Source organism: Ambystoma mexicanum, chromosome 1p, assembly GCF_040938575.1.
Source record: "Ambystoma mexicanum isolate Mex_15411 chromosome 1p, UKY_AmexF1_1, whole genome shotgun sequence".
Lineage (NCBI taxonomy): Eukaryota > Metazoa > Chordata > Amphibia > Caudata > Ambystomatidae > Ambystoma > Ambystoma mexicanum.
Genome location: NC_090921.1, coordinates 816,088,598 through 816,106,990, shown reverse-complemented (window position 1 = coordinate 816,106,990; position 18,393 = coordinate 816,088,598). Strand labels below are relative to the sequence as shown.

At 47.4% G+C, this 18,393-nt stretch overlaps 1 non-coding gene across 1 annotated transcript; it reads right to left on the bottom strand.

Moving 5' to 3' along the window:
- Window positions 1-2,565: 2,565 nt before the first annotated feature.
- LOC138464727 (5.8S ribosomal RNA) lies at window positions 2,566-2,719 on the bottom strand. The gene has a single exon (XR_011267309.1). It is a non-coding gene; the product is annotated as a 5.8S ribosomal RNA (ribosomal RNA).
- Between the last annotated feature and the right edge of the window lie 15,674 nt (window positions 2,720-18,393).

The following is an 18,393-nucleotide window of genomic DNA, read 5'->3' as shown; positions in this document are numbered from 1 at the left end:
CGAAAGAAGTCCTGGTAGATAGATACACCAGGTGCTTAAAGTTGTATAACTCTAACATGTTGTGAAGATACCTTGCAGGGTAGTATACCAGGAGTTCCATAAAAGGATTTCTGGTAGAGGAGTACACCAGACAATCCTTCAAGGTTACAAGAAAGGTTTAAGAAAGACTATTATAAAATGCATCCTTTGAACAAGAACTTTGTGAATGCAGTACAAAGAAACAAAAGAATTGTTGGCTGTTATAGAATGTATTATTTGAACAAGCACTTTATGAATCCAGTATACAGACTCAAAGGAACTGTTGGAAAAAGAGATACTTTTGTGATACAAAGGAACTGTTATTCAAAAGAAACACTTTTGCCATCCTACCTAAAAATCCAGGGGAAGGGAATTACCCTCTGGATCCAGGGATTTCTCATTGGAAAGCACTTTTTGTTAGATTTATCTTTATATTCAGTTATTTTTTTATATTTATATTTTTTATTGTGAATATTTAGTTTTTTTGAAAACTTTTGAAAACATTTATATTTTGATTGCGGAACATTATACTAAAACTTCAAGCCAGAGACATTTCCTTGCACCTTTAGTTGTTTGTTTATAGTGTTATAGACATTTTTGGACACAAATACAGTTTCTAAGTTACTAACTAGTTGACACAGAGTGATTCTTAATTTTAGTTTCCTAGTTACCTAGTTAGGGAATCTCTTTCTTTAGGATAGGGCTAGAGATGCATTTTTCCAACCCAATTCTGATTAATAAAAATGTCTGACAATGAGAACATTGCCACTTTGTGACTGGCTCTCATTTCTTCACTTAGACATTCAGAGCACTGGGCTGAAATCGCATCGCGTCAACACCCACTGGAAACCTTTGCGATGCTTTGTTTTAATTAAACAGTTGGATTCCCCTTGAAGTCAGCTTCTAGCAATCTGAGGCAGAATGCCAGCCCCGAACCCCAGGAGGGGAACAGAGAGAAGTGACCACCGCAGCTGGAAAAATCCACAGGAAGCGCCCGGCCTCTGTCCATACGTCCAGAAACGACAACGACCCTGGCCAGCGAGCCGGGCTTCTTACCCATTTAAAGTTAAAGAATAGGTTGAGGTCATTTCAGCCCCAAGATCTCTAATCATTCGCTTTATCAAATAAAACTGGGGTTTCCAAGCGCCAGCTATTCTGTGGTGCAACTTCGGAGGGAAGCAGCTACTAGATGGTTTGATTAGTCTTTCGCCCGTATAGCCAGGACCGATGACCGCTTTACACGTCAGGGCCGCTATGGACCTCCACCACGGTTTGCTCTGGCTTCGCCCTGCCCAGGCATAGTTCACCATCTTTTGGGTCCTATTACACAAGCTCATGCTCCACCTGCCCGACAGAGTGGGCAAGATGGGCCGGTGGTGCGGATCGGCGCCGCAACGGGATCCCACCTCAGCTGGCGCTTGACGGCCCTCATCTTCATTGCGCCAAAGGGTTTTTTCGGCCCTCCATCGCGCACATGTTAGACTACTTGGTCCGTGTTTCAAGAATGGGTCGGGCCAGTAACCTCATCGCAGACCCCTGGTACCCATTGAGGGCTTCCCTGCCCAGCAGCGTGACGCAGTCGGGCCACCCCAGTCGACAGTCGCACCAGGAGTAGGGGGCCCTGTCCCTGTCCCCTGTCGCCGCCCCAGCAACCCCCGAGAGAGTCCAGAATGGTTGCCAGAGGAGGGGGCATTGGCGGTCAATCTCCCTCTACCCCACGGACACAGCAAAACTGCTGCCAGGGGGCTGTAACACTCTCAACCGGGGCGGAAAGCCAACTGCACGCGTGGCCTTCCCAGTCGACCTGGAGCCGATCATGAAGCACCACCACTGACGAAATGCGCCCTCCGGGGCCTGGATGCGCCCAGGTGGCAGGCCCACAAGGGAATCTACTGTTCTGGGTGACAGATGTGCCCATCGTGTTATATCCTCTGGGTGGACTGCACGGACACCACCCATTTACCTCTCTATAGTTTCATGTCCTCTTGAACTCTCTCTTCAAAACTTTCCTCAGCTTATTAATAAGCTTAAATTCAGCAGGTCACCATGTCTGATTTGAGGTCGTAGTCGGGGAGCCAAAGCTCGGGGCAGCAGGCCTCTGGGCTGTTTGGGGGGGTTGCACCATGCCTCCAGCACAGCTGAGTGTGCGCTGTCCCGATCTGCAGCCAAAGCCCATGTGGGGGGAGGTTGCCCGCTTGTCACAAGGCCTGTGCTCAAAGGCCGTCCTACGCAGACAGCCTTGGGACACCACAGACAGCCACACGCGGCACAGGCATGTGTCCCAGCGTAGGGGAAGCTGCACCAGTTTTTTTCAGGCCTGCGCCTCCATCACCACCGGGGCACGCTGGGCACTTAGCCCTCCCGAACCACACAAGATAGGGAAACAGGGAGGCCAGGACATGCCGGCAACAAGCCTGCACGCCATGTCCAGGGATTCTGTGACAGTGCTTATCAGGGTCCCACCTTAGGTGGACAAAGGGAACAGGGTCCTCGCAACAGCCCCAGCCGTGCCCGTGACGAGGGTCCACAGGACGATTGACGTTCCAGCGACCCTCAGACAGATGTAGCCCCAGGACGAACCAAGGCCTGCAAGGTGCGTTCAAAGTGTTGATGATCAATGTGTCCTGTAATTCACACTAATTCTCGCAGCTAGCTGCGTTCTTCATCGATGTGCAAGCTGAGTGATCCACCACCAAGAGTCATAGACAACTTTCTTTCGAGACGGTGGCCAAACCTGCCGGTTTAGGAGAGGCTGGGGGATGCAACAGCGCTTATCACACCTGTGCGTGCTGCAAGAAGTCCCAGCGTCCCATCTAGGTTCCCCACTTGGGAGTCAGCCAAGACCATCATGGCTTTAAAACTAAATAATTCCAGACGCTCAGCCCGGGAAGCCGACCTGCCGCCTGCAGCATGATGACAGGGGCTTCCCCCGGTGACGGAGGCAGGCCACTGTGCCGCTGGACCACCCAGCCGATCCACTCATCCTTCCCCAACTGTGCCCTCCCACACCTCTTTTGTGGGGATGGAGAGGAGGGCCAGAGACAGCCATCTGCGGGAGCCGAGCATCAGAGCGTCCCCCGATGTGTGTGGGTTAGGTGGTCAGGGTGGTAACGCGGGCCCCGGCGGCCCAACCTGCTCTACCATGGAGGGGTGGGAGGGAGAGTCTAGGCCCAGGCACAACTTAAAGTGGCATAGGGTTCTTCCACACGTCACCACCAGTATGATGACAGAGGGAGTCAGCACCCCACGTAACGTTCATTTCGAACTGGAACTGGAAAAACATGCTCAGTGAAAAAGGGGCCCCAGCATGGCTTATGGGGCCTACACTGGGACTACCACCCCCTGACCCCGTTTACTGTGAGCAGACCACTAAGGAGCTGCCAGGCTGCTCAGCCTTCACTCTGCTTGGAGGGAGAGACAACCACATAAGGGGGCCCTTCGCGAGGGAGCATACTCTTGACAAAGTCCCAAGGCAGGTGGAAGCTAATTGCTTGAAACAACAGCCGAGGATGGCCATGCAGTCCAACCCGAAATGGACGAAGGGCGATCCCATGGAGTGGAGGGAGGCAGACGGGCAGGCCACCCTGGCATCTGCATGCAAGTCAGCTGAGGTTCTCTTGACGGCCAGGCACCCTGATGCCAAGGAAAAAAAAGTTGGCTTCTCGGATGAGCGCCCCAGGAGGACAATCTCTGCTGGGGCATTGGGTGGGACACAGCTCTTAGCCGGCTTGGGCAGGTGCAATGGTTTTGCCACGGAGCCCGTTTTGGGCAGCAAGAACCAGGTGGAGTGGAAACAGGCCCTCACACCCTGTTTATAGGAATCCAGGGGATGGTGACTAAGCTGTCTTGTAATCTGTGTACTCAGAGTGACAGAGGGGGACCTCTTGGCAAAAGCGTCCAGGCTCCTTATAGACCCAATTGGAGAAAAATGCCAAACTGACGCCCATACAGACTTCCAGAACAGCCCAGCCATCTTGTCCTTACATTCATTCCTAGGGCCAACTTCCAGATGGCCGGGCTCAGAGACCGGCCATCTGGTAGTGCAATTAATTCCAATGGACGTGGACAGGAAGGGCCTTTGGCCCCCCCCTGGCAAAGGACTGACAGGCACCTAAGGGCAGGGACAGCACCCCTAGCCGCCCTAGAGCTCCCTCCAGGCCATGTTAAAACTTTTCCCTCCATGGAGGGAAAGGAACCCAGCTGGGGCTCCACACAACCACTGCTGGGCTTGGGGACAGTTGACCCACGTGTGAGACATTTGCCCTAGGCCGGAGGCAGCACCGCCAGCCTTCCTGGAGATCTGGCCGGGCCACGTTAGAGCTTTTCCCTCCAGGGAGGGACGGGGCCCATGCCAGGGATCCCTGGGACCGCTGCTTGGCCTGGGAGATTCGACCCACCTGCGAGGCAGGCGCCCAAGGTCGGCGGCAGCCCCAGCCATCCTGGAGCTCTGGCTGCTTGTGCATTTTCCTCCGCATTAGAGCCTTTCCCTCCTGGGAGGTATGGGGACCCCACCAGGGCTCCCTGCGACCGCTGCTGGGCTTGAAGACGGTCGACCCATGTGCGAGACAGGTGCCCAAGTTGATTTTGAAGTAGAAAAGGACTGGTTAATAATTTGGGCATATCTTCATAGGAATACATTGACTAACATGTGGCACACTCTTCCTTTCGTAAGAAATAATATTTGGCTCAGGCTAAATACACCTGAATCGCACAGACGGATGCCTTGAGAGTGTGGAGCAATAAAGAGAAATGTGAGCCAAATGGATTTTCCCGTAGGAAATGCTAGTTCCTCATTAGGACTTATCTCAGTAAAATTGCATTGAACTGAGCGTGCCATATTTGGTGCCAAATAACTTGACTATTCCTGCTTGGCTCAGGGAAATCATACAGGCTTTAGGTCAAGGGCTTCCCAATGTGTTCCTATTAACATCGGTATCTGTGAGCCAAGTTGATTTTGAAGTAGGAAAGGACTGGTTACTTATTCAGACATACCTTCATTGGAATACATTGAGTAACATGTGGCACACTCTTCGTTTTGTAAGAGATAATGTTTGGCTCAGGCTAAATACACCTGAAACTCGTCAAGGGATGCCTTGCGAGTGAGGAGCAATAAAGAGATATGGGAGCCAAATGGATTTTCCCATAGGAAAGTTGCAAAGCTCAAGTTACTAGGCAACAAATCCACCTCAGAAACCATGTATAAAGTCTCAGCCTGGCTGATTGCCCCAGATTTGTGTAAGGCAACCTTTGTTTTTGTGTGGCTCCCGCAAAAACAAAGAGATTATGGCTCGAAGGTTTAGAATGAATCTTAAACACTCTCATTGCTCTGGGCAACCCTCCAGACCATCCTTCTTCACCTGCCAAGCCATTACAGAAAGGGAAAGACCATATGCAAATTAGGCTTGCCCCCCATCCCCCCCACCCCCCAAAGGGGGAGTCCAGCCTGAACTGCTAGGTCACATCCCTTCTGCACGAGACCACAAGCATCCCCAAATATGTTACAGCCTTGTTGGGCCTCATCAGTGAGGAGTAGCTTGGGTCTCTAGGCCCAGCAGGAATGGGACCCATGTCTGGGCATACCCGTCTAACTCGGGGTGACAAAGTAGAAACAAAGAGGTGATGGCTGGAAGGTTTAGAATGAATCTTAACCTCTGGCATTGCTCTGGGCAACCCTCCAGACCACCCTTCTTCACCTGCCAAGCCATTACAGAAGGGGAAAGACCAGATGCAAATGAGGCTTGGTCCCACCCCAAAAGGGACAGTCCAGCCCGAACTGCTAGGTCACATCCCTTCTGCACGAGACCACAAGCATCCCCAAATATGTTACAGCCTTGTTGGGCCTCATAAGTGAGGAGTAGCTTGGGTCTCTAGGCCCAGCAGGAATGGGACCCACGTCTGGGCATACCCGTCCCACTCGGGGTGACAAAGCAAAAACAAATTCAAAGAGGTGATGGCTGGAAGGCTTACAATGAATCTTAACCTCTGGCATTGCTCTGGGCAACCCTTCAGACCATCCTTCTTCACCTGCCAAGCCATTACAGAAGGGCAAGTGCAATGCCAGTGGTTCATATTCATTAAAAAACCTTCCAGGCATCACCTCTTTGTTTTGTTTTTGCTTTGTCACCCCGAGTGGGACGGATATGCCCAGACGTGGTGCTTTCACAAAATGAGGACAAACATGGGTACCACTTTAGTCTGAGAGTGCCACCACTCTCCGTGAAGCCATGCGAGCAAGCTTTCATCTAGCAGAGGCTTTCCTAAACTGACAGTAGAGCACTGTGGGTGACCCATTTTCTACCACATGTGGCCACACGAATGGCACCTCACACCATGATGCCACCCTTGCCCCTGCTAGAATAATGCCCACTCCTACAACACTGAAAATGCGAAGAAAAGTTTGAGATCATGGCAACCTACATAGGGGACAAGATTGCAGCTCCTCTGAAATATTGAACTGAGGCCACCTGCCTTTCTGCTACAGACGCCAGTTCTGACTTTATCAGGCCTTCTTGCAGGGTCCACCTGATTCATCAATCCAGTGAATAAACTAATATCATACTCTTTTCACTCAACATGTTTTAATAAAGATTCATATTTTGCCAGATTGATTTATTAAGTGATTGTGTGTATTTCAAATCATATCATCATAGAACCTGTCGCAAGTACTGTTTAAGTACTGCTTGGCTACCACAGCTGCTCCTTCAGCTGCTCCTCTGCCACTTTTGCCGCTCTTGGTGTTGGACCCTTTAAGGAGAGCTCCTCCCCCATTCAAACGAGTTTGGGCTCTTCCTACTTAAGCCATTGTGCACGCGCACCCGCGCGCATGCACCCGTCGCAAGTACTGTTTAAGTACTGCTTGGCTGCCACGGCTGCTCCTTCGGCTGCTCCTCTGCCGCTTTTGCCGCTGCTGCTGTTGGACACTTTAAGGAGGTGAACTGGACTCAAGCACGAGCGCTTTGAGGACTACTTTCTTCATTTACTGATACACTATTTTCCTTCTTTCTAGAGCTCCTCCCACCATTCAAACGAGTTTGGGCTCTTCCTACTTAAGCCATTGTGCACGCGCAACCACGCGCGCGCACCTGTCGCAAGTACTGTTTAAGTACTGCTGCGCAGCCAGCGGCGACGGTGCCCTATATTATATATTTTTTTTTTTTTAAATGTTTTGGGAGTGTTGGAAATTGCATGTTAATCTGTGCCCGCTAAAAGCCTGCTTGTTTGTTTTGCTGTACCACAGTGTACTGTGTTGTGTCACTAGTTACAACTTTCTTCACAGGCCAGTACACACGTTCTTTTGTGCTAGTACACGCTTATGGCATATTTGTTAACAACGGGAATGCCTCTAACAATAAACCAGAAGGGGCTGACTATACCATTCGCACGCCTCTCGTGCTTATCTCGTAAGACCATCACTCTCTCTCCTGTAAATACGTTGTTCAGCTCCAAAAGTACAACCGTGCTAGCGCAGCCTGGGACAAATACTGAAGTTTTACCAGATGCACACACCTCTTTTCTTTATGAACCGATAGCGCAGGTTCAATCAAAGTTTGATGCAAATGTGGCTGCGCTCCCTTTATCAGATAATACTATGTTGCATACTCCTCTGCCGCTCTTTTTCACCAAAAGGAAAGGCTCTCGACAGTTGTCGAGGCCCCTAACTTCCTCCCCGTGCTCTTACCCTGATCTCTCAATTCATGCTAGCCACTGTGAGTCCCAAAACTCCTTGCTCACAGATGCACATGGTGTAATAGATCTTATTTCAGGCACTTCAGGCACTTCAGGCACGGAGTCCTCCCCTAGTCCTCCATCCATTTCCTTTGTTTACCCCACTCCCAGAAGAGTGCAGGTTCAAGACACACAAGAGTGTTCCTCTCGGAGTCCGGTGGAAGATTGCATCTCTCCAAACATGCCTATCTCCCTCTCCCCCTGCACATTAGACATGTTCGTTGGGGCCTCTATTGCCGCCCCTCCCGTGTTAACAATTCCCCCAGCCCAAAGTCTGCAGATTGTGCCCCCGCCTTCTACATTGGAAACTGTATTAGCGGTGGCTCGTGCCCCCTCTTCAGCGCTCGATGTCACCCTACCTGCTATGCAGCTAAATCTGCAAAGTCTGTTCAAATTATTTGAAGGACTAGATGCAAAAGTAACAGAACAATCGGCGCAAACCTATCAAATCTTGTCTTTATTAAAAACCCTGGCTTGCCACCCCAAACTGAATCTGCTTGGTACTCCGACTGCAGATAAAGCTTCAGGCGAAGAGGTCTCAATCATTACTATTGGCTCGCCGGGACCTCCGCCTTCCATCCATTTGCCCATTTCAGCTCTTCCTGCATTTGCGGACATTGGGCCTCATTACACGGAAGGCGGTAATGGTTAACGGCCACCGTTAATGGTAACGGTGACCGTTAACCATTACCGCCTTACTACGAGGTCCCTTAGCGGGTAGGTGCTTTAACGCCTGCTTTTTGCAGGCGTTAAAAACCAACCCGCTAAGGGACCTCAGAGCTAATTACGGCACCGCAAAATTGCGGTGCCGTAATTAGCGCCTTCCCCATTCCCAAAGAGCCCTATGGGGCAGAAATGGGAATGGGGAAGGGCAATGGCGGAAGGGGGATTTACCGCCCCACCAACCTTGGAATGGGGCGGTAAATCCCCTTTCTGCCAAGGCGGTGCCGGTATTTTACCGGCATGAGCCATGGCGCTAATAGCGCCATGGCTCACCGCCTTCCGTGTAATGAGGTCCATTATCACTCCAGAGGGTCGCGTGAGTGCTCCCATTGACCCTGCTCCTCTGAATAAGTCATGGGCGAGCCTCCCGCCGTCCCCACGTGCTTCTGGGCCCCTTGCCACCCCAATTTCGGTGTCTCGCACGAATCTCACCAAGGAAGGGAATAGCACACCTTGTTTACCGGTTATGAGAAAAAGAAACAAAGCCTTGAAGGTGTCTCGCCCCGTAACCAAGAAAAACCCCAAACACCTCATACTGAGGGTTCCGAAAACAAACAATGAAAACCTTCTTTCAAACTTTGAAACCAGTGTCGGTGACAACAGATGATGTGCAAGCCTCTCAGCCTTCAGTGCCTCTGCTAGTCCCTGCACTCCCAATGCCAATACTTGCCCCTGCTCTGCCACCCAATGCTAGCTTCGAGAAAACTGGCCCACTTGTGCAGGCGCTCACAGCTCCTTTGGTAGTCGACTCAGTGCTACCATTAAAAGACAACCTGCCTGCTCTACCATTGAGACAGGGCCATTTAGAGTCCCTTCTCAGGCCCTTCGCCCCAGTGGTACAGCCAGCGTCTAGTATCACTGCAGTTTTGTTTTATCCTCCCTTGGATGCGCTAATCCGCGAATTAGATTTGGCAGCTGCGCGAAAGCAACCCATCCCTGATAAAAGCTCCATGGGCCAGGCTGAGTGCCATAACATCATAACCCCTGTTACCAACTTGAGATCCAAAACTGCTTCTGAACTCTCAACCACTCAAATACGTGAGGCGGTGGATGCATATTTAACATCCTGTACCCAGTCCATTCCCTCTATTCCACCCCACAAGCCATGCAAAATAAATTCGAATTTGCACCAATGGCTCCTTCCAGGTCCCTTGCCAACGAGAGCTGGCATTCCTCAGCTTTCTATGTTATCTCTTAGTCTGCCCCAGGCTGCTCCAGCCCAGCGCATGGAAATACCCAGACATTAACCTACTGATGCACCTAAACCTGTTAACCTCCAGCCACAAAATGACTCGGCATTGACAACCAAACCCCATGCCCTAGCTTCCCGGAAATGTCACTCATTGATTTTAAAATGTCGGGGAGGGGTTTTTGGCACCTATGATCTCAATCGACGTAGCGTGCTAAATATTTTTTCCGAACTAGTGGAACTCGAAGATATTTGTTCAAGTGACATCGAACAAATTGAATTTATCTCTGAGAACACTTGTTTGGTTGTACGATTGTGGATACCTTCGGGAATTGTTCTAAACACTGTGGAAATCAAAAATGCAATTGTTTAACATGGGCTTTTTACTAGCACAAGATCCAGCACGTATGAATGTGGGATCCAATGTAAAACAAATGGCTTCTTACACCAATTCGATTGAATCAACTGTAAATAGTATCCATGGTTCCCAGTCTCACATGTCATAACCATCAGTGACATCGAAAGAATGCCTTATTACTGTTGCTAGTTGGAACACCCGAGGCCACGCACATTTGCAAACTTCCATTGCTGGTTTTCCAACTGTATTTGATATAATAACACTTCAAGATACTTGGCTTTTGCAAACCCCAGCACGGAATAACTACGAGATAGTTCTACTTCCAGCTATGGCTGGCCAAAAGGGCTGACCGTCATCAGGCCTACTAGTGGGAGTAAATATGTCTAGAGGCTTTGCTATCGAGGCCTGGGCCTCGGTATCGGTTTTCATTCAGCTTGTAAAAATGTCATGCCCATTGCATACCATTGCACTAATCAACATTTATCGTAACCCTCTTGGGCTAAATGGTATTGCTTTCTATGCGGGCCTGACTAGACTTCTGGATTTGGTACTTCTATCTTCAGACATTACGGACACCCTTATTGTGGGAGATCTCAATTTAGATTGTCTCCATCCTAAAGGGAAAACCACCATTGATAAGGTTAAGCAGTGGTCTTCCTTTATGATGGAACGCAATTTCCACATGACCAATGGTGTAATACAAGGTGATATCCCAGCCCAGCCAACATGGCAAAGAGGGTCGGTACACTTCACAATAGACTATATGTATACTCATACCAACCTAACTGGGCAGATTAAATCTTTCCAAATTATTCCTCAGGTACATAGTGATCACCACAATGCTAAGACACGTTTTCGTTGGTCAGTTAATAACTTATCAGCCTTATCCCATTTGATCATTTCAAACAATAACTCCGATAATCCAAAACAGTACACTAATCTTCTAATCACATTCCGTCATTTAGCGAAACATGGCAATCAAATAGAGACCCCCCACAAACACTCTTTCAATCCTCTAGTCAAAACTAGAAAGACTGAATTCCATCGTAAAAAAAGGGTAATCTGTAAATTAAATCAGCCTAATTGTTTTCAGCAATTGAGAGCAGCCAAATGCAGATACCGCAATTGGATGCGTCAACATCGAGCACATATACTGCAAAGAGATAGTGAGCATATGCTCAGACTAATAGCGAACAAAAATACAGCTGAAACCTGGGTTATCTTCAACCAATGTGCCCACAAGAGCCAGAGTGATTTACAGGTTTTTAGTGTATCTGAGGCCCAGTGGATCGAGCACTATACCAATCTATATGCGGATCCGTCCTTTGTGCATCAGGCCCAGTTACCTGATAGCCCTCAGAGTTGGTCTCTTGATAGCTGCCTGCTTATTCTTGAGAGTTACATTAAACATATTAGCTCTTCGAGAGCCAAATGCCCTGATGGCCTTACCAACTTTATGTTTAAATCGAATCCCTCAATGTGGGCAAAAATCTTGAACAATCTTTTTCAAAACATTATTTTCTTTCGTAACATTCCACACTCATGGAAATCCTCCATCATCGTACCAATCCACAAGAAGGGTGATCCTACCCTTCCCTGCAACTATAGGCCCATTGCCCTTCTAGATGCTCCAGGCAAGTTGTTCTCCAAACTTATCCTTCGGGACTTTAACATATGGACTAAAGCTGCCCATACAAGAGACCCCTTTCAGACAGGCTTTCTTGCTGACTTAGGTACAAACATCAACTTGCTTTGTCTCAATGCTATTAAATCCCAAGCACAAAGTTCCAAACAAGCACTATACTTTGCCTTTGTGGATCTTCATACGGCTTTTGACGCCATTTCTTGTCTCCTGCTTTTTGCCAAACTCACCAGAGATAAATGCCCTCAGACATTACAGCAAATTATTCAATCACTCCATTGCGAGACCTCTGTGCGCATCAGACTAAATCTAGAAGGTCTACTATCTAGGGCCATTCCAACCACCCGCGGCCTAAAGCAAGTCTGCAATCTTTAATTATTTCATGTATGATGTGCGTCAGGTTTTTGAGGCAATATCATCGGACTCACCCAAAATAAACAACCATAAAATTCAGACTCTTATGTATGCTGACGATTTGGTGCTAATTTCCAAAACCCCATGTGGCCTCCAAAAACTACTTGATGGTTTTAACAGCTATATCGTGGCTAACGAACTGCGGGTTAACACTGCTAAAACCCAAATTGTCATTTATAGACCACATAACACGGCTAGATCCACGTCTTGCTGGTCCATTAACAAAATAAAATTGGCTACGGTATCGAGTTATGTTTATCTGGGTATGATCTTTGATGGTGATCTTTGATGGTAGTGCCTCATTTGTTGCTCTCTTGGATGCTATGAAGTGTAAACTTGATTCGGACATCTCACAGACTAAAATCATAATGCACCGCTATGGTGCCATTACTATGAAACCGGCAGTACTCTATTGGAAACAAAAAGCGACTCCATGTATTTGATATGGGCTTGAGTCACAATCACCCTGGCAGTCAGGAGTCTTAGATAGGCTAGAAGGTAAATTTTGGAAAACAATTCTTCAACTACCACAATGCATCCCAATAGTTTGGGTGCGTTATGAATTGGGCCTAACCTCCCTGAATGCACAATACCTGTGGAGAACTTGTGCCCTCCTTCGGAAATGTCTGATGCCTAATTGGGAACATAATGTTTTGCAATTTCTGTCGAATTATATTTTTCACACTGCACATCATTTTGTCAATCTCTTAATATGCTTTTGACAAATCCCGACAAAGTAAAACAGCTAATTTATTGTAATGATTGGATCAAGACTCAATCCAAATGTCTTCAATACAAATCTGCAATACCCGAAAAATTTAGGCACAAAAGATTGGGATATATAGAACCATATCTTCTAAAGTTCCCGTGTAAAAAAATACGATCAGGTCTTTTGAGAATGCGTCTGAATTTATGGCATACTCGCGAACTACTTTCTCAACGCAAGAGTTGCGAGGGGGTTGTAACTTTCTGCAGATACTGTGACTCAGGTCACAGAATCTCAGGAACACATTTTATCGTCATGCCCAGCTCTAGTTCAGGAGCACCTGAAATATTTCTCTGGTCATTGTGGCTACTTGGGGAATTTAGATCCAGTACAAAGATGGTCCACTTTACTGTGCACGACAATGGTCTCTTTACAAATTGCAATTGTAAACTTTCTCTATGCAATGAAATTGACTTGTTGAAGAATTGTGTGTTTACTTACTGGTACCTTTTACTCTTGTGTGTATCTCGTCATCTTTTAATTGCTTGGTGTTTTATATTAATTGAATAATTCATTCTTCCTTTTTTGTCTTTAATGATTGCTAAATGTGTAGTATTTATATTATAAAAAGTGTGTTAATTTTTACCTATCATTCATTGTATGTAAAGTCTTATATTGAAAAATTGATTTATTTCAACGATATCAATAAAAAAAAATTAAAAAATCATGTCTAAAAAGCAGAACATTCGTTGGAAGCCAAACATTAGCACACATCAGAACCAACTAGAGCTGGTTACATTTGTGGTCAAGTGCCTAAATTGCAGGCAGTTATCACATCCCAGCTTCACCACTTAACCAAAATGTGTGATCCTGGGATTTCATTTAAGCTCCCTGTGCATTATCTGTCAGAATATGAAGTTCCTAGAAGTGCTTCAGTTCGCTGTGCATGCTATTTAAAAAAAAAAGAAAAAACAAGCCTTGGCAGAGCAAATCGTTTTAGCTTTTGTGTAGGCATGGGATTTGCATTTTCCAGGCACTTTCATAATGTTATGGCAGTGCCCGGAAAATGACTAGCTAATGCTTATACAAGAGCCAAAACTTTTCTCTTTCTCAGTGCTTGTTTGTCTCTGGAATTAAGCTCAAGGAATAACTGCAAGAGCACATCTACTAGCTATAAGTCAAGTGACTGAAGGGCACGTAGTTAAGACATTTATATTATACCAGTAGCTTTATTAGCTAGTTTATAGCTGCAATTAAGCCATTACCTTTCTTATGCTCACTCAGAAAGCACAGAGCAATATTGAAGAGATCCCTTGGGAGTGGGTTTGAGGTGAGGAGGGGCCAGCAGTGGGTCGAAATCGGCAAACGGGCTAGCATGTCCTTTGGCAATAGATGGATCAAAAACAAACACACGCAGGCTGCGTGCCCCTCCTCACATCCCATCTCTCTCCTATCTTCACATCCCGAAGAAGTAGTTTCAGCTCATAGGTAGTGCTTAGAGTGCCACCTAGTAGACCAAACAAAACAAACGTCGTATGTTTGAGATCACAAAGGGAAAACACAGGCCACAGCAAGTTCATGGTAGGTGGGTGATTTTGTCTGTGGCTAAAAGTAGCGTGGGATGCGGCATGCACACAGAACCCAGGAGCTTAAGGCAAAGCCCACTTTCCATTTATATGGCAATGGCTTTGAGGTACCAGCAAGCAGGGCCGGCCCTAGGACTAGCGGGGCCCGGGCGAAAAGTAAGTGTGGGGCTCCTCCAATTTTCACATGTAGTGTCGTCATAGGAAGGGACACAAAATGCATACACACTGTAAAAATGCAAACCTTTTAATTTAACACAATGCCATGCAATACCCAAAACAGAATTTACACATCAAAATAAAACCTTTCAGGACTTTTTGTAGCTGAAGGCATCAATCATGCTACTGTAATCCAGGGACGCAGTGACATCTCTTTCTATCGAGACATGGGTGAGTCCTTGACAGTCTTTCCTGAGTCATTCAGCAAAAAAAGAAACAAGGAAGCCTTGGGAATTTTAAGATAAAAATGCATCTTTTAACTTACTTGAATTACTATGTGTCGAGAAGTAGGATGTACAAAAACACGAATTTCTTCTGTACGCCATTAGAAAATACTTCAGGTCCCAACTTCAAAAAAATGTGATAAAAAAGTCCCATATGTCCCTGGCTTGAAAGAATAGTTTGAACTTTGCTCTACCTTTTGCTTAAATATGTTTCCCTATTTTATATTATTAACTTTATTGATTGTTATCAGTTATACTGGTCTACGTTCTTGCCTACCATTCCTCCTCTGGTCCAGCGCTCCCTGTATGCCCCCCACCCTCGCTTCCTCTCTGCTTTCTTGCCCACTCTTCCCCCACTGGCCAATCACTCCCCTTCTGCTTTATTTCTCACTGCTCCACACCTGACCGGCTGCTCCCCATCTGGCACACTGCTCCCACTTGTGGGCACCGCCGCTCCATGCCCATGCACTCCCCCTTTTGGCCCACCATCTCCTCTCCCTTACTCATTTCGCCCTTCATACGGTGACGTTATTCTTTTAAGGTAAATCGATTTGTGTACACGAAAAATGTTTTTTCAGGTGTATTTGTTAAATGTAGTACATTTAGGGGGTAATTCATGGATTATTTGCGCCAAACAAAACGGGATTTGTGCGCCATTCTGCCCGCAAATCCCCATCTGTTAAACAGGGATTTGCGGGCAGAATGGCGCACAAATCACGTTTTTTTTTGGCGCAAATAATACATGTATTATCCCCTTAATCTCAAACGACTGCTTATGCTGGAGGGGGAGGGACACTTACCTTGGGCTCTGAAGTCAGACTGTGTGGTTATTGTGGCACTAGCATAGGGCAGGGCAGGACACAGAAGGCAGGCTCGTTGAGGGAGGCTGGGCAACAAACAAAGCGACTAATTCAGCAGGTCAGCTCAGCTCACCAAATAACTTAGGCAGGCAGCAATGTGCAGCCGGTCAGAGTTAGGATGGGCACAGGTTCAGCGACCTTCAACACAACAGAGCTGGGGAGATGCTGACCAAGTGACTTCATTATGCCTGAAAAACAGCAGCTTTATGGAGGGAGCAACTGCATTTCGCAGGCCTTCTTACTCTTCTGTGAATAGAGTACTGGTGATTTTGATTCATAGTGGGCTTACCTTCTGAAAGGATTGTTGACCATGGACTGCCTGTGGCTGCAGGGCCTAATGTTTGGTGATTAACTGCATGAATGGAGGGTGGGCACCAGAGACTATGGTTTCGTGCCGAAGCCTTGTTTCTTCCGAAATGGAGGGAGATGTGATAGCAGTGGCTCTGATGCACTCGGAGATGTCACCACAGGGCGCTCGTGATGCATTCAACCGTGAAACTGCACTCTTTTTTTGTCCGCCGGAGCCTGGGGAAAAGGTGCTTTTGAATGTGATTGCAGGCTGCACATTCATTCGGATCGAAGTGCATGAGTTAGATGCCCGCGGGGTCCACCCTGCTGCGGGGCCCTGTGCCACTGCACAGACTGCACAGGCCTCGGGCCGGCTCCTCCGGCAAGAGGCAGCGTCGTGGACATGAAGGAAGCATGGATGCTGGTGTCCGGGGGAAGGCCAACCAATGGCGCACTGGGATGTGGAGCCGGCCAGCAGCTTCAATTACAGGCTTGCATCTCTGAATGTAGGATGGTTCATGCAAAGCTGATTGGCTGGCACGTGTCCCCTACCCCGGGTACTAATAACATAAGTATCCCTGTACTCGCTTCAATTTTGGTGATTTTAAGTCACTGACTGTGCCCCACCAGTACATTTGTGAAGTTGGCATCCGTGCAGCTGAATTACAGTCCGACTTCCAGCCACCACTACCCGCGCTTGGTCCAGCATCACCCACGGTGAGCCGACCTTTTGTTTCTGAAACTCAGATCACAACATAGAATGCGAAGCAGAATTCAGGGCATGACAAAACGACCCATGGCCCCTGCTGGGAAGTAGAAATACCTACTTTCCCCACCCACATGGACACCTATGGGGACCCCTTAAATTAGGTGGGATCCTCTGGTACCATCTACCCAGCCTCATAGACGTAGACACATACACTTTTCAATACGTCTGCCCAGCCCTGATGAATGTGGCCTCTTTGCCACTGAAACCGGTAGGCTTTTTGTGGCTTTCTACATCAGGAATAGTCCCAGACTAGTAACTTATCTATCTACAACCTGCTGGACTTCCTGATTTGTGATCTCTCAACAAATAGATGGGAATTCCGTAAAAACTTTTTCAAACTGAATTCTGAAATAACAATGTTAAAAGATCAGAACAGAAGAAGAATATGGGAATCCGGAAATTTTTTAAGCAAAACTGGAAGAAACAATTGGACGCTACTTTTTCAAACTAAATAAATAGAAGTAGAGAATAGAAACACATCTATTAGCATTGTCCTCCTTTTTTAACAACCGTTGTATAGAGAAATCTAATAAAATCATCTTTTTTCATCTATGAAGCAGCTTTTTAAGAAATTCCAAGTACCTCATTTGAGGGCGAACTTTAAAAACAAAAAATTAAACAATTTTTATTAAAATACTTTTACAGAATTGATCAACCTGAGTCTTCTATTGTGTTAATATATAAGGGTACACTCAGGCCAGAGACCCGTTTCCTGGTCCTTTTTGTGACTATTATACCCTTATGGCACCCATAGGTGGGGGTGCAACCCTGTGCCCCTAGTGTATATTTTTGGGCACCTGTGTGTGGCCCACAGAGCAGGGTATGGGCTGGTGGCAGCTCCATGCTGAATTTGACAGGTTCTCTGAGTATGCTTCATTTTGGGATACACAGGCCCTGCCATTGGAATCAGTTCATTCCTGATAGGAAACAAGATGACCCCTGTGGCCTCTTGCTTTCTATTGCCTGTTACCTTGTTTTCCCAAAGTCCTGGAAAGCTGTGGCTCTGTCCCTTCCCCCGGACTGGCTGTTGGGTGGAAGTTCCATATATGGTGGTGTTGTGAAGTCCAGGCCAGACAGGCTGGAGCCTTCCCAGTGACTGTATGTTTTGGGTACACCCTGTGGGTGGGACCTGGGCGAATGGAGTGTGTGACCAATGTACACTTCTTGTCGTGGATGTCTGGTTTCTGGTGTTTGACACAATGATTGAGACAGCCCTGCCAGAAACTGATATGAATGCAGTGTGTAGTGTTGAATGGCTGGGTACTTGTCCCAATACACATTCCTTGTTGTGAGTGTCTGAGAGGGAGGTGTATGGCCTGAATGCACTGTATGCTTGATTGGCTAACTGACTGCAGAATGCCCTTCTGAGTGATTGTTTGCCTGAGTGTGACCCAGCAGAATGAATGGGAGATCAACTAGTATATCTGGGGGCCTCTCGCTGCTAGAAATCGTTCAGAAGCTGAAGTTGAAACTGACACTTAATCTTGAAGCCAAGCCTGAAGAAGAAGGTTGACTGCTGTCTCCCTTCGCCGAAATCCGAAAGCCAAAAGCCGCCGAGACTGATCCAAGAGAGGACCTGGTTAGAAGCCCTCTTCCCATGCTCCGAGGGACCATCGAGCACTGCTAACCTTTGCCGAAGCTCCCTGGAAGTCAGACCCTCGAAAGGCTGCCGACC